The 27,592-nt window shown below is 40.3% G+C and overlaps 1 long non-coding RNA gene across 4 annotated transcripts in view; it reads right to left on the minus strand.

The window, feature by feature from the left end:
- LOC131381868 (uncharacterized) overlaps positions 1-27,592 on the minus strand; it is a 93,390-nt gene that overhangs the window by 29,597 nt on the left and 36,201 nt on the right. For 2 of the 4 annotated variants that reach the window (XR_009210892.1, XR_009210894.1), the window contains exons 2-3: positions 17,207-17,308; positions 13,856-13,965 (exon numbers count right to left, since the gene is read on the minus strand). This is a non-coding gene — a long non-coding RNA (uncharacterized LOC131381868). Of the gene's footprint in view, positions 1-5,967; positions 6,054-7,106; positions 7,200-13,855; positions 13,966-17,206; positions 17,309-19,693; positions 19,828-27,592 lie in introns of those variants that run through there. The other 2 variants (XR_009210893.1, XR_009210891.1) reach the window with 2 other exon arrangements.

The raw sequence follows: 27,592 nt of genomic DNA on the forward strand, positions 1-27,592 counted from the left end.
TATAGCCATTTTTCAAACATGAAAACCAAGATTTATAGAATTCATATAGGTAGTAAGCAATGAAACTTGGATTTAAAGCCTCTCTGCTGGTTACAAATCCTGCCCTGAGAAAGGCCCTCCAGTCTACTGCTAAGTCTTATGGTTTGGATTTAATCACCATTCTTCTTCTACTCTGTGTTACTCAATATAAAATATCTTTACCTTAGCAGATACTTTATCAAATGTACTATTCTGCTCTGCTTATATCATCTTGTCTTATCTCTATAGGCTTATACTTAAAAACAATTTTTTTTAGTAGAACTGACTAAAATTAACCTCACAGGTTTAGCGTCTCCGCTGTTTATACACTGAGATTCATCTCCTCTGTCTTTTTCTAGCATTTTCCTATCATTATAACATCACAAAACCTCAGCCAGAGTCTGCTTTCATCCACAGTGAAAGCATTTCTTGGGAAAGGAAGAACTAATTCCAAACAATCATAGCTGTTAAGTAATTTAAGCTATTTTGATGCCACATGGATTATCTTAAATTTGTCTATATTGGATAAAATTCTCAGCACACTTTTTATAAATAAGATGAAATTTTACATCACATCCAAAATATCGAAATTTTAATTTTTTAAATAATTAGGCAAGAAACAAAATGGCAAATTATAAACACAACATGTTGTTTTTATAGCACTTTCATAGTCACTTATATGAATATTTTAAGGGTGGAATCTTATTTGCAATTATAAGTAATATGTATTTCAACATATAGTGTAGTAACAGTGATATATAATGTCCAATGAATAGACGCAGTAACTGAGGCATTCTATTAAGGGATTAAAGATTCAGTGGCAGCAGAAAATGTGTAGTTGGGTAGATTTCATGTGAGTGAATTTGACTAGGCTAAAGTCTGCTATTTAATAAGGAGAAAATAGCAAGCAACATATGCTATAGGCATATCTCGGAGATACTGCAGTTTTGCTTCCAGATCATCACAATATAGTGAATATTGCAATAAAGCAAGCCACACATTTTTTTTTTTTTGGTTTCCCAGTGCATATAAAAGTTTGGCTAGGTGCGGTGGCTCATGCCTGTAATCCTAGCACTTTGGGAGGCTGAGGCAGGCAAATCACAGGAGGTCAGGAGTTCAAGACAAGCCTGGCCAACATGGTGAAACCCCGTCTCTACTAAAAATACAAAAATTAGCTGGGCATGGTGGCGCATGCCTGTAATCCCAGCTACTTGGGAGGCTGAGGCAAGAGACTCACTTGAACCTGGGAGGGGGAGGTTGCAGTGAGCCGAGATAGTGCCACTGCACTCCAGCCTGGGCAACAGAGTGAGACTCCATCTCAAAAAAAAAAAAAAAAAAGAAGCTATGTTTATACTCTACTGTAGTCTGAGCCTTCAGGGAGTCGTAATCTTTTTTGCTGGTGAAGGTTTTTGCCTCAATGCTGATGGCTGCTGACTAGTCAGGGCAGTGGCTGGTTGCTAAAGGTTGGGGTGGCTGTAGAAATGTCTTTTTTTGTTGTTTGTTTCTTTTGAGACAGGGTCTCACTCTGCTGCTCAGGCTAGTGTGCAGTGGCATGATCGCAACTCACCGCAGCCTCGAACTCCTGGGCTAAAGCAATCCTCCTGCCTCAGCTTCCCAAGTAGCTGGACTACTTGGCATGTGCCACCATGCCTGGGCAATTTTTTATTTTTTGTAGAGATGAGGTTTCGCTATGTTGTCCAGGCTGGAGCAGTGTCTTGAAGTAAGGCAACAATGAAGTTTGCTGCATCGATTGACTTTTCCTTTCATGAAACATTTCATGGTAGCGTTTGATGTTATTTGGTAGCTTTTTATCCATGGTAAAACTTCTTCCAAAATTGCAGCCAATCCTCTCAAACCCTGTCATTGCTTTATCAGTTAAGTGTATGTAATACTCTAAACTCTTCATTGTCATTTCAACAATGTTCACAGCATCTTCACGAGGAATAAATTCCATCTCAAGAAACCACTCTTTGCTCATCCATAAGAAGCAATTCCTCATCCATTCAAATTTTATCATGAAGTCGCAGCAATTAAGTCACATCTTCAAGCTCCACTTGTAATTATCATTCTTTTGCTTTTTCCACCACATCTATAGTGATCTCCACTGAAGTCTTGAACCCTTAAACTCATCCATGAGGGTTGGAATCAACTTCTTCCGAACTTCTATTAATGTTGATATTTTGACTTCCTCCCATGAATCACAAACGCCCTTGATGGCATCTAGAATGGTAAATTTTTTTCAGAAGATTTTCAATCTACTTTGCCCAGATCCATCAGACGAATTGTTATCTATGGCAGCTATAGCCTTATTAAATTTGTTTCTTAAATAATAAAAATTGAAAGTCAAATTTACTCCTTGATTTATGGGCTATGGAATGGAAGTTGTGTTAGCAATTAAAGTAACATTAATTTCCTTGTATATCTCCATGAGAGCTCTTGGGCAACCAGGTGCATTGTCAATGAGCAGTCATAGTTTGAAATAAATATTTTTTTTCTGGGCAGTAGTTCTCAATAGTGAGTTTAAAATATTCAGTAAACCATGTTGTAAACAGATGTGCTGTCATACAGGCTTTCTTGTTCCATTTATAGAGCACAGGCAGAGTATATTTAGCATAAATCTTAAGGGCCCTGGAATTTTCAGAATGATGTATGAGCATCTACTTAAATTTAAAGTTACTAGTGGCATTAGCCCCTAACAAGAGAGTCAGCCTGCCTTTTGAAGATTTGAAGACAGGCATTGACTTCTTTCTAGCTATGAAAGTCCTAGGTGTCATTTTCTTCCAATATAAGGTTATTTTGTCTACATTGAAAATCTGTTGTTTAGTGTAGCCACCTTCATCAATTATTTTAGCTATATCTTCTGGATAACTTGCTGTAGCTTCTACATCAGCACTTGCTGCTTCATTTTACACTTTTATGTTATAGAGGCAGCTTCTTTCCTTAAACCTCATCAACCAACCTCTGCTAGCTTCCAATTGTTCTTCTGTAGCTTTCTCACCTCTTTCAGCCATTATAGAATTGAAGAGAGTTAGGGAGTTTGGTTTAAGAGAATGCTGTGGGTGGTTTTATCTTCTATGCAGACTACTCAAACTTGCACCACATCAGCAATAGGGCTGTTTTGCTTTCTTATCAATCATGTACTCACTGGAGTAGACTTTAAATTTCCTTCAAGACCGTTTCCTTTGCATTCACAACTTGGCCAACTGTGTGGCACAAGAGGCTTAGCTTTCAGCCTATCTTGGCTTTTGGCATGCCTTCTTCACTAAGCTTAATCATTTATAGCTTTTGATTTTAAGTGAGATACATGTGACTCCTCCTTTCACTTAAACACTTGGAGGCCATTGTAGGGTTTACTAATTGGCCTAATTTCAATAGGGTTTTGAGGAATAGGGAGGCCTGAGGTGAGGAAGAGAGGTGGGGGAATGGCTAATTGGTGTAGCAGTCAGAACACACACAACATTGATTGATTACGTTTGTCATCTTATTGGGGTGCAGCTTGTGACACCCCAAAACAACTACAGTAGTAACACTGAAGATCACTGATCACAGATCACCATAACAGATATAAAAATAATGGGGAACCTCTCTGAACCTATTGTGGTTTGGAGGCTGCCTGATAAAAATAATAATATTAATTATGAAGAAGTTTAAAAGTGTAATAATATTAATTATGCAAAATTACCAAAATGTGACACAGAAACACAAAATGAACACATGCTGTTGGAAAAATGGCATCGACAGACTTGCTTGACACAGGGTTGCACAAAACTTTAATTTGTAAAAAAAAAAAAAAAAAAAAAAAAAAATCTGCAAAGTGCAACAAAACAAGATACGTCAGTATTTGTGTGTATACAACTCTAATTTGGAGTCTAGTTCATCCTTTTACAGAAAGCAATAAAAACAGACTTATAGGAACTAAAATGTAAAGAACTAAAATGTAAAGACACAAAAATAAGGCAAAATAATTGTTAAAATGGTTGAAGTATTAGATTGACTAAGTATCACTTCTAGTTTTGTAAGTCAACATTATTTAGAAATAATTTACATATAATAAAATGTACAAATTTTAAGTGAAATGTGATGAGTTTTGACAAATGCATACACTCATTTAACCACCCTCACATCATGCATACAATATTTCTACCATTCCAAAACTTTTCTGTCCCTTTCTCCAATCTCCTCCCACAACTCTTACCCTAGGGAAACACTATTAATCAGCTTTGGCTTTTCACATGCCATACCAAGTAGTCTGAGTATGTTGCATCACTTGTGATTTTCTTTGTGTTTACTCTGCTTGAAATTTATTATGCTTTTAGCCCTGTAAGTCAATATTAATCATCAAACCTAAGAAAATTGGGGCCATTGTTTTTATGAATTTTTTTCTCCATTTTTCTCACTTTCCTTTCTTTTTTGGGATTTCAATTACGCATGTTCTTAATATTTTATAATTTCTCTAAATCTGTCTTCAAGTTCCCTGATAATTTATTCTGTAATCTTCACTCTGCTATGAATCCTTTATAGTGAACTTTTCATTTCAGTTATTTTATATGTTAGTTCCAGAATTTTGATCTCATTCTTTTTTTAAAAAAAAGATAGTTTTCATTTCTCCGTTGAGATTCCCTATATGATCTCTCATTAAGACCATATTTTATTCTAAATCTTTGAAAATATGTATAATTGCTGCTTAAAATATTTTGGGCCATTTTTTTCTCTATGGTATTTCTTTTTATTTTTGGTAATTTTTTACAACATATTGGACATTTTTGGTGACATATTGTAGATTATTTTGATTCTATGACCTTCCTCTGAAGAGTGCTGACTTTTGTTCTAGGAGGTAGTTTAATTACTGGCTTAGCACCTTGAACCTATATATTAGTTTTATGGTTTGTTATGGCAGACATGTGCAAAGTGCAAAGTGTTTTCTTACACTCTCTAACCTGGGTTGAGTCAACTTCCAAACTCTGATGCCTCACAGATCTCATTGTCTCATTTTTAGGGTTTTTTGGGGTGGGTCTATTGTAGGTCTTGCTTTAGAGTGGTCCTTCCTCCTAAAGCAGGTCCTTTTTGGTGTCTCATCTGGGTACCCAGGGTATTAACAAGGGCTCTGCACTCTAGTTAAGCCAGCACTCTACTATCGTCCAACACTGCTCCATCTCTGATACCCCTTTCTCCTCTCAATTCCATGGTAGCCACTCTCCTGTAAACCTAGTATGGACTCATCCTAAACATGCACAGTCTAGCCTTAGCCAAGGATTCATGAAGAACCCCTACCCAGATTTTTGAGTCTCCTTTCTGTTTAGCTCTTTCCTCTCTGGTGCCCTGGCTTGCTCTAAAGATCCCTATCAGTTCAGCATCTCCAAAGTCTGAAGTTGTCCCCAGGCCGACAAATATAGCAACTGTGGGGCTCATCTCTTGAGTTTTCCTTCTCTCAAGTATTATTGCAGTTTTGTGCAGTCTATTGTCAAATGCCTGAAAAAATGTTGCCTCATATATTTTGCAGTTTTAGTGTTGTTTATGGCCAGAGGGCTAATCCCATAGTTAGTCCCTCATGGATGAAGCCTTACCACAGCTTTAAAGAGCTACCTGATGAAACCAAAGTTTCATTAGTAATGAAATATGGTGATATTCAGGTAACTGAGAAAGGAAGGTATTGTAAGTTTTTTTTAAAATGGTAGTCAAGAGATAAACCAGATGATTATGAGAACTCTAAAATGAACTTTGTAGTTTTGTCTTCCAGTGCATCTTCCTTGGGACAACCTCCCTCTCCCCACTTCACGGATTATGAATGGCTTTCAATTTCAGCGCTTTCCTAAGCACTCCTAGTCACAAATGTGGGCATGTTTGCATAGAAAGAGTCAATCAAAATACTCCACTCTTAGACCTCAGTGATGAGTACAGAAATGAGTATCCAAACCATGTCCATCAGCATCTTCCCTGAGCTTAACACGTGGGTAATGGTAGAGAGACATTCTCTTTCTGTTGAGGTCGCTGGCTGAGAAGATACGAGCTGGATCTCTTGACAGACAGCTTGCTATCTAAAAAGACACAGTCTATAAAACAGGGATTTGTCTTTCTTGGGCTACTCAATATCCAAACCCTCTTCCAATTTGAGATCTCTACTGTGTAGCCCTTAGCAGGAGGCAGGGTCCTGACACTCACTCTAATAATAAACGAGATCAAACATTTTTTTCTTTCTTTCTTTTTTTTTTTTTTGAAACAGAGTCTCACTCTGTCACCGGCTGGAGTGCAGTGGTGTGATCTCTGCTCACTGCAACCTCCGCCTCCCAGGTCCAAGCAATTCTCTGCCTCAGCCTCCCGAGTAGCTGGGATTACAGGTGCCTGCCACCACACTGGGTTAATCTTTGCATTTTTAGTAGAGATGGGATTTCACCATCTTGGCCAGGCTGGTCTTGAACTCCTGATCTCGTGATCCACCCACCTCAGCCTCCCAAAGTGCTGGGATTACAGGTGTGAGCCATCGTGCCCAGCTAAGATCAAACATTCTTTCTCCCTACCCCTGAAAGCTGTGACTCAATCAGACTGTCTTGTCAATGTGACTCTCCTACCCACTATTTCAGATATTAAGGTTGTGATGTAAAACTGCAAAAATAGTGATTAACTACACAAAAATGCTGGAGTGAAAATTCCAACAACAGCAGGAAATGTTCAGTTATGGCACTTCCAGACATACTTGAAACAAGTATTCATCTGCAGTAGCATCTTAACTAGACCATTTCTGGGGCATGAACTTGGTTGTATTCACAGTTATCTAGAAACCCTCGGGTATTGCCTGTTTTATATTTCTACCTCTGAAGCATTCTAATAATCCTGTAAACTACTCAATATCCTTCCATAAATGTTTTCTTGCTTAAGTTTGTTTGGCAGACTGATAGTTGTTATTCAAAATCTTTTCTTTCCTTCTTCCCAAATATGTGACCACACAGATATAAACCACATTTCCTGGTCTCTTTGCAGCTATATATGAATAACTACGTGAAAAAGTTTAGGATATGAGCAAAAGTAAGACACGCAACTACTTGTTTAATTTTAACTTGAAAAGTTGTGGGACTGGGTGCAATTGCTCATACCTGTAATCCCAACACTTTGGGAGGCCTAGGTGGACAGATTGCTTGAGCCTAGGAGTTGGAGACCAGACTGGGCAACATGATGAAATTCTGCCTCTACAAAAAATACAAAAATTAGCCAGGCATGGTGGCGTGTGCCTATAATCCCAGCTACGCGGGAGGCTGAGGTGGGAGGATTGCTTGTACCCAGGAAGTTGAGGCTGCAGTGAGTCATGATCCCACCACTGTACTCCAGCCTGGGTAACAGAACAAGACCCTGTCTGAAAAAAAAAAAAAATTTTTTTGGCATTTCCCTCTTTACTCTGGTTTGAAATGCCCATGTGGCTCTGATATGGCCTCCACTATACAGACAAAGTCAATGCTTTAGGAGATGACAGCATAAACAAAACAATATGTATATGCCAAAGCTTCCTCTGAATCATGTATAGGACAAAAAACAAAGATTTAAGGGATTAGGAATACTGGAGTAGAGTTAGACTGGGAACCTACACACCCAGCCTTGAATTATATTCCCCAAGAGGGTCCAGATATCACCAAGCTCATCCAATACCTTGGTGAGGGTTGCTCTTGCCAACACCTTTGAACAGCACTCTAGTGGCTGCACTCTGCAACCTCGCGATAGCCAGTGGTGGGGTGAGGAATGCCAAAATTGTCTTGGCTTCCATAATATCAGGATCATGGGATGTCATAAAGTCAAATAACAGCATTTAACCAGCAGAAACAAAGTGAATGTGGCTACCATAATAGGCAGCAGGTCCAGTGGGAATAATTGAAGATTTGAACCACAGTGGTTAATTGATCACAGGGTCTCTGAACTGAAATACATGGACAGCAACTAAAACTCAATTTGATTTGTTTAACTAAAACCTTCCAGTTCTATAGAAAAAAAGCCCTTACTTGTACAAGGATGACTCTCCCATTTCCCAGACCTGAATCAATTCACAAATCCCAGAGCATTCTGAATGATGGGCAACCTAGAAACCTTTACTGAAGTGCATGCTGTGACTCTATCTCCAAGCAGTCCCCAAAGGCATTCATGAATGTATACCAGGGCAACTGTACAATACTTCTTGGGGAGGAGGGATATTTGGAACCTGGCTCTGAACATTTATTCCCGAGGACCCAGAATGCCACTGTCATCCACTGGTCAGAGTGAGGTTCATGGGGGTAAAGTAAAAAGTGAGCCTCAAACAGATGCATCTCGGTAGTAACTGCAGACATTCCTTATGGCTGTTTACCTAGTTCCTGAGTGTGGAGTTAGAATATATTTTATCACATGGATCTGGAGAGAGCGATGCAAAGGTTCAGGGATGGTGAGAAGTCATGCACTCTGGCAACAGCAGAGTTGAATTCAGCGGCTGTGTGCCAAATGCCTGGCAGTCAAGGATCTCATGGTGATGGAGTCTCTTCCTGTAGCTGCTCCTGCCTGTGCACTCTGCTTCTCAGCCTCCTTTACTGGCTGCTTTCTTTCCAAGACTGCTTCTCTGCTTTTCCCCTCAATTCTGTATACTACTCAGGATTCTTCTCATCAAAACCCTTTCTGTTTTGCTTAGCCAGATTTAGCTTCTGATTTTGCAGCCACAAACCCTGATTAGTACAGACTGCATATAAAATAAAACAAAGTGGATATAAGAGAAGTTGAGAAGTGGAAAGAGAGGTTTCTGATGACACGTTTTTATCTCTTGGCTTCAGTTTTACCCAAAGCATCCCCTGTTAGTAAGCCACCAAGTACCACTTAAATACCTGAAGTACCCAGAATTAGGATTCTTTCATATAATACAGAAATAAATACGAATTACACATCCTCCTCTTTCTAGTTTCTTTAAAGAATTAGCAGATGAGGAATTATTTATGACTAGCCTCATTCCTCTAATAGGAATGTGGGTCAGAGATATAACAACAAAAATGGGTGGAGCTGAAAGACTGAGTGAACCTGAATGTTTTAACAATCTAACTGGAGAAAATAAAACTCGGCACGGACAAGAAATTACCCTATGGTCACAAAAGAAAAAGATAAGAGAGAGGAAAGAAAGAAGGCAACACCCATCCTTCCTTTGGAGTCAGGCAGGATCCATTGTCTCTGTGGCAAAAGCATTAAAGAGCTTGTTCCTGTATTATATATATTCCCAAGAATCCTGAGAAAGAGGTTGAAAGAGCAGGAAAGAGAAGAGAAAATATGCCACCCTGAAAGTTACACACACACGTGCACATATACACACACACGACATACACACACACACACATACCCCAGTGGAGGTGCTCCACTTTTCATTTCTCTAATATTCCTAGATGATGGACCCATGTGTGAACCATTCAGTGATTTGCCACTATTTTGTATGCTCTACAACATCGTGGCTTTTCTTGAACAGATAATCTCCCTTTATTTGGCATTCACTGCTCTTTGATTAAGCACTAAAGGGTAGCCTTACCCTATCCTTAAGGGTAGCCTTACCCTATCCTTAGGAATGGGCTTATGGGACGATATTCTTTTCTACTCTCAGCCTGATATGGCCCTTTCTTTTCTCATTCAGGAAACTGGCCTTTCTCTGTCAGGGATTGATTCTCAACAGCACTAAAGAGTTTTAACGCCAGACTGAATGGGTGGTCTTCATGGAATGATAGCCCACTTCTGAAATTCTAGGCAAGTCAACACTGGCTTAGGGCTGATTCTACTACATAAGGATAACTAGAATCTGTGTTGCCCAGGAGTAGCCTATAGATTTTCCTTTTTTCATTACAATAGTCTGTTAAGCTAGTATCAAGATTTTATGAAAACCAGTTTTTGCAGAGCACCTATTCAGTGTCCAGCATTGGAGGAGAAGGCAAGACTTAAAAAGAAACAGGCCGGGCATGGTGGCTCACACCTGTAATCCCAGCACTTTGGGAGGCCGAGGCAAGTGGATTACCTGAGGCCAGGAGTTCATGACCAGCCTAGCCAACATGGTGAAACTCCGTCTCTCCTAAAAACGCAAAAATTAGCTGGGTGTGGTGGCAGGCGCCTGTAATCCCAGCTACTTGGGAGGCTGAGGCAGGAGAATCACTTGAACCCAGAAGGCAGAGGTTGCACTGAGCAGAGACCATGCCACTGCACACCAGCCTGGGCGACAGAGTCAGACTCCATCTCAAAAAAAGAAAAAAAAGATATTATGGAAGATTCGGTAAAGCACACAATAGGTCTTAGCCCAGATTTCAATACCTGTAAGAATCTACTCGAAGAAGTTGTGATCCGTTACAAGCCTTGAAAAATAGGCAAGTTTATGGTGTAGAGAGGTAGTCTGAATCTAAAAAAGAGCATTTACAAAGGTCCAGAGGCCAGAGAGAGTTGTAGCCCTGTGGAAGGCAGTTCAACATGATTGCGGCATGAGAGAGGAATGGGGAAGGATGGGGCAGGAGAAACTGGCAGAACCCTTATATCTTGAAGGGCCTTGCATGCCATTCCAAGGTATATGGATTTTACCCTCAAATCCCTTTGAAGGTTTGGGAGTAACATGGCCAAGTTTTATCTAAAGAAAGGTCATGTAGCTTGCAGTGTGGGTAATGGATGAACAGATGAGGGGTAAAACAAAGGGCAGAGCAATCCATTAGGAGATGGAAGATGACGATGACTTGAACTAAGGAAGTGGCAGAACAGATAGGGAAAAGTGAAAAAAATCTAGAAGATTAAGTAGGAACGACTGACAAAAATTGATTAAAACTTGATATGGATGATGGGGGAGGGGTCTATATTTCTGTTTTGGGCAAATACTTGCATGGTGGTGGGAATGTAGAACACAGAGCTTGTTGAGAGAAGGAATGAGAAAGTGGAGAGCTCAGTCTGAGATATAAATTAGAGGAATCTCTGGACCATTCACATGAAAATGCCAGGAGGTCTCTAGGTCTTGAGCTGGAGAGACACCATCAGGGAGAGAATAAAGAGCTGGGAGTCATAGGCATACATCTGGTAACTGAAGCTACAGGAATGGACCAGACTACTTGAGGTGAGGTTTTCCAAGGAAAAGAAAGCCAAATCTAGATCCCAGGGGAACACCACTTTTAAGAAACATGCAGTGAGAAATGGGTAAGCCAAAGGGAAGACAGCAAGGTAAGAAGAAAATTACCACGGAGTGCCTGCCTGGGCAACAAGAGCGAAACTCCATCTCAAAAAAAAAAAAAAAAGAAAAAAAAAAAAGACTTGAAACCGAAAAGAATCACATTTTCCCACTCTTGTCCTTAAACAAAGGATATTTAAATTTCTCGATTTTCTAGTGTCTTCCTAGTTGGGGGAAGGAAACAAACAGCTGATCCCATAGCTGATGACTGAGCCCTTTTCAAGGACCCTGACTTGGGAAGCAGCTGTTCCGCATTCTCTGGGAAATTTACCAGCACCGACGGGAGGTGGGGGGGTGGAGAACAAGTGATACTTGCTTTTCTCAGCACTGGGAGAAGGAGACCTTCCAACCCCAGGGACTTAAATCACTCACATTTCTCCTTAGTAAATCAATGAGTAGTTTAGAACTGATTCTTATTCTATATATTTTCTCTTCTTTTCAAGTCTTCACATGGTCTGGAAGAGGAGAAATACCTCCACAAAACCAAATATACCAACCACAGAAATGCTGGGTTTTTGAATAATATATTCCAAAAAAGACTTTATCTCTTACAAAACTGTCATTTTTCAGAGCCACCCAAGTGATATCAATTATAAGCTTTTGAAATTGTCCTGGTAAGATTTTCCTGCACTCGAGATTGGATTGGCTCCCTGGAGCACATTCAATGCTCAGGATGCCAGGAACTGGATTTCTTTCTAAACGTTGAGCTAGGGTTGGGAATTCCAGGGTGATGAAGACAACTAGGACTTCTCCCTATTCCTACCCCCTCCTGAACAAAGATACTAATCTTGGATATTTATCAGAAATACCTCCAGATAACACAATGCTTACAGCCCCTGCCCCAAAATAGCTGAAATTCCCCAGAACACCAGGAGGCTGGCTGTGTCATGAGCCTTATTTCACAGACCGTTGTGTGTGTGCTCCAGGCTCAGTCACAGAACCTGAGGGGGTAGGCTTCTCAAAACAGGTGGGGCTGCTGGTCAACCTCCCATATCCTGGGCAGTCCATTAGTGATGTGGTTAAATAGATAAAGCCTGGGTTTGGTATTCGACCATATCGCTCTCCTGGGACTCCTTATCCCATTAGAGAATTCCAGATGCTCACAGGCTCCTGCCTTTCTGAGCATTGAGGCTCCCTCTCCATCCACCCTATACTCCAAATTAATCCTTCTTCCACAGAGCACACTAATTCCTCTTTAAAACATGCCTGCCTTGATCAGCAATTTTGAGCCAAATATTGACCAACTTAATGCATTATCCTTTTGTGAGAGAATTTCTGTTTTAATGGAGTGTTTTACAGAGTAGAATATAAAGACTAAGATTAAATCTAGATTGTTTTAAAGACCAATAGAATTGGGGCCAATACGGTGTAAATGACAAGAAGACAGACCCATTCTGAACGTGTAAAAGGCCTTTCCAGCAATCTGAGATGTTCAAAAAACTGGGAAGCAGTGCTTTAAGAAGTGACAAGACGTCCATCACACTACAGTGAGTATTTTTGTTTTGGTGAGCTTTTGACTCGTTGAATTCTACAATTATGAATCAGAGTATCAGAAGTACCTATCAGGCAAACTACTAGGATGCCTTTCAGAGGTCATTAAAAATGGTGTGGATATTCACTTGATCTGAAGGAGAGGGAATGGCACTGGGATTTCTAAAATTTATTCTTTTATCAGAAAAGTCTTAGTATCAGGGACTGCCTGGTACTAGATGATACAATAATGAATAACTGAAACACATCCCTGCCCTCAAAGGGCTTACAGTCCAATGAGGGAAAGAGACAGCAACAGGCAACTGCAATATAATTCAAGTAGAGGGTTTTTAAGATGTTAGTGGAACCTAGGCTGGAAACCTACCACAGCTGCAGCCACAGCCACAGTCTCAGGGTTCGGGGAGTGAGTCAGGGAAGCTTTCCTTTAGGAGGCAGTGTCTAAGGTCAATCTGAGAGACTAGCTGGAGGAGTTAGTCTGGGGAAAAGAATAGACCCTGAACAAGAGACAGGTTATATATGTTTACTAAAAGTTACTCTATTTGTGACTGGAAGGGCTTTTTCCTCATGTCTGGTAGGCAGGAAGGGAGATCTGTATTATGGGATGAGAGGCAATCCATGTTAAATAAGAGAGGTTTATTTGTCTTCTAGAGACTACTTGAAAAATACCAAAGGCCTCAGCTTAATTCCACCATGCACTCCAGGTAGAACCTCCACATGGGTGGATCTACTGGGACCTTCCCAGATGGAGCCAGGAACATGTTCCACTGAGTAGGAAGGACAGAGGATAGAAAAGAAAGAGAAAGGGAGAAGGAAGCTATGGGATAGAGGGTCTCCCAGGCTTCAGCAGAAGCTGAATCCACAAAGACCAAAAGCAACCCAAAGGGGAAAACCTGAAGGAAAAGTGTGGTTATATTCAGGACCACCCACTAGGAGGGCTTTTTTATTTCTGGTGATTTCTTGTCCTTACATGACCACAGGGGGCACAACGGTGTTCTCCTTATCTATTGCTGTGCAACAGATCACCCCAAAACCTAGTGGCTCAGAACAACAATCACTCCGTTATTATCTCTCATGTTTTGGGGATGGACTGTGCTCAGCCAGGCAGCTCTTGCCCAAGATCTCTTATGCGTTGCAGTCAAATGATGGCTGGGGTGAGAGTCATCTTGCACTCACTTGTCTGGCAGTTGATGCTGGCTGTCAGCTGAGACCTTAGCAGGGTCTGTCGGTTGGAACACTTACTTGTGGCCTCTTAATGTGGTCTGGGTTTCCTCACAACATGGCGCCTGCATAACAGAAATGAACTTTATGAGGTCCAGGTGGAAACTGTATCACTTTTTATAACCTATTTGGCAGTCACATAGCATCACTTTCACCATAGTCACAGGCCTTCCAGATTCAAGAGGGGTGAGAAAATGAACACCTTTGTGTGTGTGTGTGTGTGTGTGCGTGTGTGTGTGTGTGTTTACTTATATACACCTAAGGTATACAACATGATGCTTTGGTACACACATCCATAGTGAAATGATTACTGCAGTCAAGCAAGTTAGCACATCCATTATCTCCCATAGTCACTCTGAATCTGTATATTACTTTGGGTAGAATGCAATTTAATTTTAACAATATTATTTCTTCTAATCCATGAACATAGATTTTTCCATTTATTTGTGTCATCTTCAATTCTTTCATCAATGTTTTATAGTTTTCAGTGTACAGATCTTTCACTTCTTCATTAAATTTATTCGTAAGTATTTTATTCTTTTTGATTTTACTGTAAGTGAGATTGTCTCCTTGATCACTTTTTCAGATAGGTTGTTGTTAGTGTAAAGAAATGAAGCTGATTTTTGTATGTTGATTTTGTATCCTGCAACTTTACTGGACTCATTGATTAGTTTTAAAAGTTTTTTTATTTAGTTTTTTTTTTTTTTTTAACTAAGTTCTGGGATACATGTGCAGAATGTGTAGGTTTGTTATATAGGTATACATGTACCATACTGGTTTGCTGCACCTATCAACCCGTCATCTAGGTTTTAAGCCCCCCATGCATTAGGTATTTGTCCTAATGCTCTCCCTCCCCTTATCCTCCACCCACCAACAGGCCCTGGTGTGTGATGTTCCCCTCCATGTGTCCATGTGTTCTCACTGTCCAACTGCCACATATGTGTGAGAACATGCGGCGTTTGGTTTTCTGTTCCTTGTTAGTTTGCTGAGAATAGTGGTTTCCAGCTTAATCTATGTCCCTGCAAAGGACATGAACTCATTCTTTTTTATGGCTGCATAGTTTTTTATAAGGAGGAAAAAAGATGGACTACACATTTTTGTGGAAGAAGTAGAAATACCTTGTAGGAAGTGCATGCAGGATGAAATGTATTGTGCCAATGTCTTTGGAAAACATAATCTGCCACACACAGGGATTATATTTAGATTGAAATTACATTATAAAGTCGCAGCAGAATTGTAGCATGGACCCTGGTATTAACTGCTACCTCCCCATCGGTAGGGCAGGTGTGCCTGGGATAGGATGTCTTTCTTGACTCTGTCCCTCTTCTTTTGTCAATCAGGGGCTTTCCATCTTCTCTCTTCCTGTTGCTGCCTTTTAATTCTACCTTAGTCTACGGTAGAGTCACTTCTGGAGTAGTGTGAGGATCACTGTATCTTTAGATAGAAAGACCTGGGTTTGTTTCCTGTGAGGACCATTTTCCAGCTGTGTAACTTTGGGCAATCTACTAAACTCCTGTGCTTCACTTTCTCTCTTTGAGAAGTTGGGGAAATAATAGTACCTCCCTGATAGGGCCATTGTGCATAGTAAATAAGACATAATGCAAGGAGAACAGCTGGAACATTGTAAGCGCCTTATAAATATTCCTTTTATTAGCTGACACATTAGCTGATGGATACTCTTAATGTTATTTAAATGTTTACATTTCAGTTTCTTACAGCAATGGTCTCCAAATTTTTAAATCAGGCACTTTGGTCAGAAAAATGTTTCATCCATGCACCTTCAATATATCAATATTTGTACATATGTAATTTTTATGCATATGGTATAGTACTGTCTAACTCACATAACATACTCCCAAGTAGCTATAAAATAGGATTAGTTAAAATACATAGAAATTCTCATATGGTATTCCATGCCATGGTAAATCTGGTATTCCCCTCCATTTTGATGACCCTGCCTTAAAAACAGATCTTCTAAAGTTTTAGAGGAGTATCTATAACCATATTCCTGTGTGTGTAAGTAGCTGGAGATAGATATATAGAGAATAAAAATGAGAGAGAGAGAGAGAGCCAGAGAGAGGGAAGAGAGAGGAAGGAAGAGAAGGAAGGAGGGAGAGAAAGAGGAGAAGGAGAAAACTTTTGGTTTTCACTTTATATGGTTCTGTACTGCTTAGAAATTTTAGAATAATAAGGATGTACTGTTCTTAACATTTTTTAAAAACGTACAATGCAGGAGTTTAGTTTGACCTCCATAATCCAGACTTCAGTCATTACATGTCTAAATACTCTATTTCTTTACCATTGAAATTGTTCCAAATGTATATGCCATGTGGAAGTCTTGGGAAGGGTAATTCTTCCCTGCACTTCACTTGGACTAAGAGGGCAGCTGCTCTCTGTAACATCCTACCCTTCCAGACACTTTGGAGGTAGGAATTTATAGGCCTCTGTGGTTTGAGGAAGGAAAAATAATTTATTCTGCACAGAGTTTTCCCTGGAAGACTCTCCTGTTTACTGAAATGCTCTTTCCTCTACAGTTGTGTCTGTCTCTCCCTGGAAAATTCTCCACTGTGAAGGAAACTCCTTTCCCTCAGCACGTACTTGGCCGAGCTGGTGGGTTTTGTTGGGTTGGTTTGTCATTTTTTTATGCACATGGAACATGAGTGACAGAAACATGCATATCAGCTCCATTACTTTCAGACCTACTTTTTGGACCTATACCTGTGCTGTAGTTATTGGAAAACATGGTGTCATGTGTCTGAGTAAACTTACTGGCAAGATGAAAAAGTGTTCATGTAACCTACATGCACTGCCAGACCAGCATTTTATCCTGAATGTGATGACCACCACTATGCTTATTTATAAAGTCCTTGTCAAATGATGGAAAAATTACAGTATATTCATGGCTACATCCTTTGAGTTGGTGCTATCATCACTGTGATGGAATGAAATCCCTTTTAGTTCATGGTAGTGAAGGAATAAATTCATGTGATTCTTCCTTCATTAAAAAGGATAAAATAACTGACATCCCGTATTTCTGTATAGATGTGCTACCTCTTTATTTTTATTAGTTGTTGATGTACACATTCTATAGTGGAACTTACTATTAATAGATAGGACTCACTTTAGGCTTTGCCGCTCAAAAATACTTCCCCATAACTTCTACTTATAGATTAATTTGAGTTAGGCTGGCTATTTTAAAATACAAGTGCCATGCTGGGTGGTAGTCCCATTTACCTTTTAGTAGAAATTATTTAGTTAAATAATATGCAGGTTATAGTCTGTCGGCTCCATAGATCTATTACTCACCCTTCCCCACCTGCTTCATGCCCTAGGATGCTGACTTTCTTTGGCTACATCAACTCTGCTCCTTTGCCTTCTGCCTTGTGCAGGTTTGGCCAATCGGCAGCACTGGAAGGAGATCAAAAGGTAGAAGGAGAGATTCAGGTATCTGTTCCCCTGGTCACTTCCCTGCTGGGCTATGGCTTGGCACTGGCTGTGATCCTTTACCTAAGGCACAGCCATCACCTGGTCCTGCTAACTGCTTCCCCCAATCCCTGACCCTTCCTGCTGTCATTGTCTTTCAGGTGCTTCATTATCCCTCATGGATTTCCTTTCCCCTGCCCACATTTTTGCAATTGTCTCTTCAGCAAATGTTCTCCAATCATTCCTTTTGAGCGTGCCATTTGTTTCCTGATAGAACCCAGACAAATAGAATAGTACCTTTAGAAATGGCCTCAGGAAACAGACTCTTAAAATGGTATTGGGATGGTATTGTGCGGTAGGCAGAATAATGGCCTTCAAAAGATGCCCATGTCCTAATCCCTGGAGCCTGTGAATAGATTATGTCACATGACAAAGGGGAATTAAGTTTGCAGATAGCATTAAGGTTGCTAATCAGCTGACCTAAATATAGAGATTATCTTGGTTAACTGGGTTTTGATTACCCAATGCAATCAAAAGAGTCCTTAAAAGTGGAAGAGGGAGGCAGCAGAGTCAGTGTCAGAGTGACGTGATGTAGGAAAGACTGAACAGCCATTACTGTCTTTGAAGATGGAAGGCCATGAGCCACAGAATGCAGGCAGCCTCTAAAGATGGGAAAGTCAACAAAACAGATTATCCCCTAAGGTATCTAGAAAGAATGCTGTCTTTTTGACACCTTGATTTTAGCCCAGTGGGACCTGTATCCAGACTTTTGACCTGCATAGCTGAAGGATAATAAATGTGAGTTGTTTTAATCCAATAAATTTGTAGTAATTTGTTACAGCAGCAATAGAAAACTGATACAAATTGCTAACATATTTGATGAGAGCAAGGAGGCTTCCTGACAGAAGAAAATGGGATATGGATAATCCACGCTATGTTACTCAAATCATTCCTAGTAGCAGAGATTGGGATGCAATGCAAGTAGAGGGCAAGGTGTTGAAAGATCAATTAGCTAGAGTCCTTAGTTGCTACGGTGACAATGGTAATTATCAAGATTGTGGTGTGACTGGTGTTTCTGTGAGTCCTAGATAATGTACACAGATGAAAGGAAAAATTAAAAGCTTTGTAGGTCCATTCGGGCACAAGTATAATATCAGAAAACCTTAATGGCAGCTTTAAAAGAGCTGCTTACCAACCACCTTGAAAAAGATATGAGTGAGGACCAGCCCAGCATCTGAGAACTGCATCAACATCTGTTTTGTTATGGAGCAGAGAAAAGAGTAGAAATTTGAGACCTAGGATGGGAACATTAGGGGAACATAGACAAGACTAAGAACTTTGAACCCCCAAATTGTTTCAAAACTTTCCTGCAAATAAAGAACCCCATCCAGCAGAGGGGCTGGGAGAACATGGGATGGAGGTGACCTGTGTTGGGGACACATGTTTTTCACTTAGCTAAGAGGATGCTGTGGTGAAGTATCTCCAGGTTGAATATCTACCTTTCTGCAGCCTGCTTTTGTCCTTAGACATTGACCTGCATGGACTGTATCAGCCAGACTTCTTTTTTTTTTTTTTTTTTTAGACGGAGTCTCGCTCTGTCACCCAGGCTGGAGTGCAGTGGCGCAATCTCGGCTCACTGCAAGCTCTGCCTCCCGAGTTCACGCCATTCTCCTGCCTCAGCCTCTCTGAGTAGCTGGGACTACAGGCGCCCGCCACCACGCCCGGCTAATTTTTTTGTATTTTTAGTAGAGACGGGGTTTCACTGTGGTCTCGATCTCCTGACCTCGTGATCCGCCCGCCTCGGCCTCCCAAAGTGCTGGGATTACAAGCGTGAGCCACCGCGCCCGGCCAGACTTCTTTGTCTTTAGCTTATGGTTAGGTTTAGCCAACTCAAGGCCCTGGCAGGAAAACAGAGGGCGAACTGAGAGGGCACAAACAAGGTATTTATTCGCCTGGCTCCCACTTTGCTGAATCACTGTTGGCTGTGTCTGCCATGGCCACTAATTTAGAAACACAGGTAGAGATGCCAGCCTTGTTGGGCAGCCCTTGTCCACAGCTTGCTGCTCTTTCTAGCCCTGGGGTCCTTCACCCATCCCTTGTTCATCTCCTTCACCCTCTCCTCGCTTTTCTAATTAGCCTTACATTAAACTCTGCTCAAACACTTCTTTTTTTCTTGCCAGAACCCTGACTGATATCATCATCATCATCACAGCTGACATTTATTGAGCACTTATGTGCCAGACACATGCCCAAACACCACCCATAAATTAGCTTATTTTATCCTCACCATAACTCTGTGAGATACATGACTATTTTTACTCCATTTTACAGATCAAAAAATTTAAAATTTAAAACTAGCACACAGCTTACCCAAACTTATCCAGCTAGTAAGTGCCAGAGGCAGGAATTAAACCCAGTCTATAGAGTTAGAGGAAGCATAGTAGAGTCAGTATAAAAGATGGACTTTGCAGTCCAGAGGGACTCAGGTACAAACATCAGATGTTGACATGAGCCAAGACACTTAATTCCTCTGAGCTTGGGTTTCTTGATTTCTGAGATGGGAGCTACATTCCCTCTGTCAGTTAAGAGTTCTTTGTAAGTAACAGAAGCAACACTGCCCAATCAAAATTACAGGAATCCAGAGAGTTCCAAAGGATCCAGGTAGCAGTCACTAATGAAAACATTCTTTGAGGTCTCTATGTTGTCAGCTCCACAATTTTCAATTCATTACCGACTGTGTTCATGATCAGAATTTCCTGGAGAGAGTGCCTACTTGACCTCATTCACTTGGGTTATTTGTCCACACCTTTTATCAGGTAGGATAGGGCATCAAGTCTATATTCAGTGATGGTGAGTGAGTCTCCCTAGGAGAACTAGTGTGATTCTAGCTGGAAAAGGGGTAAGCAATGCTGTGAATGGAATGAGCAAATAAATACACAGTATAAATAAATACACATGCTTCCTGCAAAAAGTGAAGGGGGTAATCCAGGCAAAGTGCTTGGCACAGGGTTCAGACTTTCTCTTCCCTCCTGACAGACTGTTAATAGGATTTTGATTGTAATGGGAGGAACAGTGATAGAAGGCATTTATATGCCACTAGCTGTACTTCTGACAGTTTCTCACAGGAACTATTATGTCTGTTCTTCTCTTGTTTTGCCCAATTAGAGCTTCCAATCTTCACCCCATAATGCCATGCTTATATGGACTTCTCCCTATTGTCTGTAGGCTTCTTCTAAAGGTGTGTCAGTGTACCACCTCTCCCTCATCTGGTCCATCTCTTTTTTCTTCAAGATACTTTTGCTCCTCAACATTCTATTTTGAAAATCTTCAAACATAGAGAAATTTTAAAAATTAGACAGTGAATACCCATAAACATACCATCTAGATTTTAACATTCATATTTTAGTTTATTTGCTTTTTTGCATTTCCATCCATCCATCTAGCCAGCTATGTATGCATCTAAGCCCCTGTTTGACAATATTGTTTTAATGGGTTTACAAAGATTTTTTTTTTTACAATGAACTCAAATCTCTTATATCAATGTTAGCAAAGAACCAACTGAAAGGAGTCTCAGCAACTCTTAGGGGCTGGACAAGTTTCCTTAGTTAATGCTGTGAATAGAAGTTTTAAAAGCATTTATTTCTCACAAAAAGTAACCATCTGTTCTTTATGATGGCTCCTATCATTTCTAACTACATTTCTAAAAGAGATTTTTCTGAGAGCTGCTTTGGAATGATGGGGAAGAGTTCTTAGGAAAAACTCACTGGCTGAAGTGACCCAAACCCAGAGGAGTGTCTGGATGGAGCATATCCTAGACAATAATAATAATAATGGGTTTTGAAAAAAATGCCCAAAATGTGTTCCAAAATTACCAGAGATTTTTACATCTGATCATCAAATCCTGGGATCCTAAGCGGGGAAACTTCCAATCTTGAGAATCAGATAAGCATCTCAACTCTTGGAGGCTATTTGAATACTAAGATAATTTTCATATCCCAAGTTGCATTAGATTCTCATGGGATTAGGTTTTACTATGAGATTGGTAGTTCTGGTTTGAGTCGCTAAATTCAAGATTTAGGCACTGGAGTTCTTGGTGATTTGCTTACTTGTTGAAATAGAGTTTTGAGCCAGTGCTGGTCAAATTGTAAGTGTAAAGGGGATAAAGTGAAAGAAACATACCATATCCATTTTGGAAGTATAAAAACAAGTCAATTTACATTTGCCTATACAATATGGAGCATCTACTGTTGCTGCCATCTGTCTGTGTTGTGGGATGTGAACATGGGACTTCATCACATGCATTTTATCTTGATGGATGAGTAGGAATGGAAGGGTGTGTTTGGGGAGTACCACAGGGAAGGTGGAATTAACAGGTGGCTGGGGAAAGCTTGCAAAAAAAAAAAAAAAAAAAAAAAAACAGAGAAAGGAGATTGAGGAATAATCCTACCAGTAGGGGAGGGAAGGTCTAATCTGTACTGCAAAGAGGACTGGAAGGCAAACAGAATCCCAGGACATGTCAAAGAAAAGAAAGTGATATGGTTTGGCTGTGTCCCCACCCAAATCTCATCTTTAACTGTAGCTCCCAAAATTCCCACGTGTCATGGGAGGGACCTGGTGGGAGGTAATTGCATCATGGGGGCGGGTCTTTCCCATGCTGGTCTCATGATAGTGAATAAATGTCACAAGATCTGATGATTTTATAAAACGGAGTTCCCCTGCACATGCTCTCTTGCCTGCCGCCATGTAAGACATGCCTTCATTTCTCTTTTGCCTTCTGCCATGATTGGGAGGCTTCCCCAGTCATGTGGAACTGTGAACCCATTAAACCTCTTTCCTTTCTAAATTACCCAGTCTCATGTATGTCTTTCTTAGTAGCATGAGAACAGACTAATACAGGAAGTACAGATGAAAAGCAGGTAACTTATCAGAGAGAAGTGTGGAAATTCCTAAGTAAATGAATACAGACCAAATAGAGAAGAGGCATTTGTGAATTCAGCTGGAAAATTCTCAAGTAACGCAAGGATGATGTGATAAGGCCTGGCCTGGGGCCTGGGATATGATAAAATAGGGATGTGTATTAGAGATGTTTGGTCTGTTGGTTGCCTACCTAGTTGTTTTTAACCCCTCTCCCCATCTCTTCCAAGTAGTATCCCACATTATTGTTCAAGTGTTCATCTTTCCCTCCTGCCTTATGTTATATATCTGGGAAGAAGCTGTTCTCACCCAGAGTTCTAGAGATGGGCTCTCATTTGCTTCAGCTGATCAACACACTCACTGCCTAGCCATGGTCATTGATTTAGAGATGGCTCTGTGGCCTTTTCTGAAATGGTTGACAAGAAAAATATCTCTCCTGGATGGTTTGCTCTGTGGATGTAAAGCTTGAAACAGTTCAGCCACATTGATACGATGGGGATGACAGCCTTAAGATGAAAGGCAGAAAAATCCTCTCATTGAGGACAACATTGAGCCACTGGATCAACCTTCTCTGAAGTTCAAACAACTCCTGAACTTATCAAATCTGACCTCATCATTAAGTAGCTAGAAGCTGATAACAATGTTGTTGTAGCCCAGAAAGTATTACTAGCATAGTTAACAGTGCAAATTTTACTCCCTTATTAGAAAATAATCTCTGACCACATTATTCGGCATATAGGAAATGCTCAATTAAAATATCACATGCCTGTAATCCCAGCACTTTGGGAGGCTGAGGTGGATGGATCACGTAAGGTCAGGAGTTCGAGACCAGCCTTACCAACATGGGGAAAACCTGTCTCTACTAAAAATAAAAAAATCAGCCAGGCTTGGTGGCATGCACCTATAATCCTAGCTACTCTGGAGGCAGAGGCAGGAGGATTGCTTGAACAGAGGAGGCAGAGGTTGCAGTGAGCCAAGACAGTGCCGCTGCACTCCAGCCTGGGTGACAGAGCAAGACTCTATCTCAAATGATAATAATAATAATCATAAAATTTTAAAAATGGAGGAAAAAGCCAGGTGCAGTGGCTCTCGCTTGTAATCCCAGCACTTTGGGAGGCCAAGGTGGGCGGATCACGAGGTCAGGAGATCAAGACCATCCTGGGTAACATGGTGAAACCCCATCTCTACTAAAAATACAAAAAATTAGCCAGGTATGGTGGTGGCGCCTGTAATCCCAGCTACTCAGGAGGCTGAGGCAGGAGAATGGCGTGAACCCAGGAGGCAGAGCTTGCAGTGAGCCGAGATCTTGACACTGCACTCCAGCCTGGGCGACAGAGTGAGACTCCGTCTCAAAAAAAAAAAAAAAAAAGGAGGAAAAAATCTCATTCCACTCAAGACATATTATTGCTAAAAAGAAACCAAAGCTAGAAGCAAATGTAAAATATCACGTTTGTATTAGCAGAGTGGTGATGCCAGGGAGGGAGGGCAGGGGGTGGCAATTATGGCCTTGAGAGTTAAGGAGGAGTTGAAAGAAAAACTTATTTGGAGTATGTTTTCTCCCAATCACTCTTTGTGGCCAGAGATAAAAAACCTGAGAAGATAGGAACAGTTTTCGGTAAACGGGTTTTCTCACATTTTCTCATCTACTCTTTCAAATTCTATTTCTGACAGCCAGAGGCACACAAGAGGGGCAAGCTAGTAAACTTCTCTTGCTATTTTTTTTTTTAGGACAGAGGAAACTACCTAATAGAGAAAATAAATTAGATAGGGTCATATTAGAGCTCAGGTCTGATATCGACTCATCTAAGAAACCATAGTGGCCCCAAAGAGCCTCCTACTATTGGTAACTGCCTTCCCTTTTGCAAAATGGGGTCAATAAACTAATATAGTCTTGCTGAGATGTTTGTAAAATCTGAAAATATAAATTATTTGAGAAATATTCAGGTACCAGTTGGAGAAAGAGAGAAAAAATTATACCCTAGAAGAAATAAAACCTGCACTTTCCTTGGTCTCATTTCTAGGACTTGTGTGCAAAGCTAATGTATAAGTTGTCAGTGACACCCAGGAGCCCATTGCTAATGATCCTAAACAAATTTTAGAAATCAAACAAGGCATCATCCTGGCTAATAAAGGAGGTCATAAAAAGAATACACCAATTTTCAAGCTACCATTTTGTGTCAGGATTTTTCTTTATGGGGCAAGCACATTAACTTTTATGGTGGTTGATTTCCTTCTGAGAGTAGTAGTGTATCCCATTTATCAAGACTTTGTGTAGCCTCAAGATGTGTGTGTTGTGTTACTGGAATATAGAGAGTTAATAAATATGATACAAATTAGAAAGAGTGGCTCATCCGTGGGGAGAAATAAATGAGATGAACAGAGTGATTAAGAAAGGAAGTAGCTTAATCAGTGACTCTGTACTATGGTAAGATCCTCTAGAGCTAGAAGGAGGCCTGGATGTAAGCAGCAGGAAAGCCAGAGATTAGCCACAAAGTAAATACAAGGAAGAATAAATGAAATGAATGAAGTGATTAAGAAAGGAAGTAGCTTAATTCAGTAACTCTGTACTGTGTAAGATCCTCTAGAGCTAGAAGGAAGCCTGGATGTAAACAGCAGGAAGGCCAGAGTTTAGCCACAAAGTATCTGGTGACCTCTAGGGCTTAGCCTGGGAGAACAAGGGTCAAGCTTATCATGGAAGTAATTTATCAAGGGCCAGTTACTACATGCACAAAGTGTGTAAAGAGACAAATGAGAGGATCTCTGCCCTCCAGAGACTTATACTCTATTAGGGAGGCAGATATGCACATAGAAAGATGATATTTCATACTCAATATTGGCAATTAAAGGCTAATGGAGTTATAGTCCTGATGTTGCAGGAGCTCAGAGGATTGCTCTGGGCTTGCATATCTGGGGAAGGAGAAAGGCTATGGTTTTGAGCTGGACTTTACAGAGATAGTGCTAAAAGGTTGAGTGGGTGAGAATGTGTGCAAAAGGAAGTCAGAGAGGTAGAGGGAAAAGAGAGGAGAGATAGTGCCCTGTGGATTCTGGGACATCCATGGACTCCCTGCATATCCACAAATTGTTCCCTCATTTCTTCCTTTTAAACAACTACATTTTATGTAAAGGAAGATAAGTTCAATGAACAAAAAGAAGACAAAGTGTTAAGGAGGCCTTCTAAAAATACTTAACAAGAACAACTCTATTGTGTTGGCTTTCTATGGCTTCTATAAGTATACTTGCTACCTCAATACAAGAGATAGGAAAGAAAGAAAAAGTAGCTCTGACTATGACAGTAGCCCTTAGTTGACTAAAATGTGGCAGCAGTCATTCCTGGAACTTAAGAATAGCAGTAACATCATTATCTGAGATTTGAATTCACTTCAGGCACAATAGAAAATATATTTTTTAAATTTTCTGGACATCTTAGGAGGATATTTTAGATCAGAAATCATGTTAAGGAATTAGACATTAAGCCCCAGGACAAAGCCATTTACATGTCAATCTTTGTTGTCATCTGTCCTATTGCCAACACAGCCCTCAACATTATCAAGTGGACAGAGGGAAAGAATGATAATGTGGAAATGACTACATCTTCTGGAAGTGTTAAAGACTGCAGAGATCTTTCCTGGAATTGCTGAATGGTTTCTATCTCCTTAATGAGCAACACCTTTTTTAGGAAGGCAGTAGTTGATGTCATCTGGACTGTTGAGTCCTATTAAAGATGAGATCAATATCAACTCAACTCCTTTTAAGGTAAAATCTTCTCAGCCCTTGGAAAGTTCAAGCCCAGTGTACAAAGCTTAAGTCATGATCTTATCCTTTTTATTTCTTCCTTCACCTACAGACCAGCCTCTGCCAACCTTCCTTCTTGGAGAATGGCATCACCATCTATATCACGACCTAAGCCCCAAACCCAGACTCCTGTCTCTGTTGTCCATCCTGATCCCTGCTTGTCTCATGTCTACTCCCTTAGCATTTCCCCAGTCTGCCTCTTTCATCCATCTCCACTGCTGCTGCCCTGGGTCAAACCCTAACCATTATTGGTCTATTCAGAGATTCAACTTCTTCCTGGTTTAGTCTTGGGAGGGTGTATTTGTCGAGGAATTTATCCATTTCTTCTAGATTTTCTAGTTTATTTGCATAGAGGTGTTTGTAGTATTCTCTGATGGTAGATTGTATTTCTGTGGGATCAGTGGTGATATCCCCTTTTTCATTTTTTATTGCATCTATTTGATTCTTCTCTCTTTTCTTCTTTATTAGGCTTGCTAGCGGTCTATCAATTTTGTTGATCTTTTCAAAAAATCAGCTCCTGGATTCATGGATTTTTTGAAGGGTTTTTTGTGTCTCTATTTCCTTCAGTTCTGCTCTGATTTTAGTTATTTCTAGCCTTCTGCTAGCTTTTGAATGTGTTTGCTCTTGCTTTTCTAGTTCTTTTAATTGTGATGTTAGGGTGTCAATTTTGGATCTTTCCTGCTTTCTCTTGTGGGCATTTAGTGCTATAAATTTCCCTCTACACACTGCTTTGAACGTGTCCCAGAGATTCTGGTATGTTGTGTCTTTGTTCTCGTTGGTTTCAAAGAACATCTTTATTTCTGCCTTCATTTCATTATGTACCCAATAGTCATTCAGGTTGTTCAGTTTTCATGTAGTTGAGCGGTTTTGAGTGAGTTTCTTAATCCTGAGTTCTGGTTTGATTGCACTGTGGTCTGAGAGACAGTTTGTTATAATTTCTGTTATTTTACATTTGCTGAGGAGAGCTTTACTTCCAACTATGTGGTCAATTTTGGAATAGGTGTGGTGTGGTGCTGAAAAAAATTGTGGCAATAATCAATAGCTTACCAACCAAAAAGAGTCCAGGACCTGATGGATTCACAGCTGAATTCTACCAGAGGTACAAGGAGGAACTGGTACCATTCCTTCTGAAACTATTCCAATTGATAGAAAAAGAGGGAATCCTCCCTAACACATTTTATGAAGCCAGCATCGTCCTGATACCAAAGCCTGGCAGAGACATAACCAAAAAAGAGAATTTCAGACCAATATCCTTGATGAACATTGATGCAAAAATCCTCAATAAAATACTGGCAAACTGAATCCAGCAGCACATCAAAAAGCTTATCCACCATAATCAAGTGGGCTTCATCCCTGGGATGCAAGGCTGGTTCAACATATGCAAATCAATAAATGTAATCCAGCATATAAACAGAACCAAAGACAAAAACCACATGATTATCTCAATAGATGCAGAAAAGGCCTTTGACAAAATTCAACAGCCCTTCATGCTAAAAACTCTCAATAAATTAGGTATTGATGGGACGTATCTCAAAATAATAAGAGCTATCTATGACAAACCCA

This window comes from Hylobates moloch, unplaced genomic scaffold (genome assembly GCF_009828535.3).
Source record: "Hylobates moloch isolate HMO894 unplaced genomic scaffold, HMol_V3 SCAFFOLD_18, whole genome shotgun sequence".
In the NCBI taxonomy this organism is placed as follows: Eukaryota; Metazoa; Chordata; class Mammalia; order Primates; family Hylobatidae; genus Hylobates; species Hylobates moloch.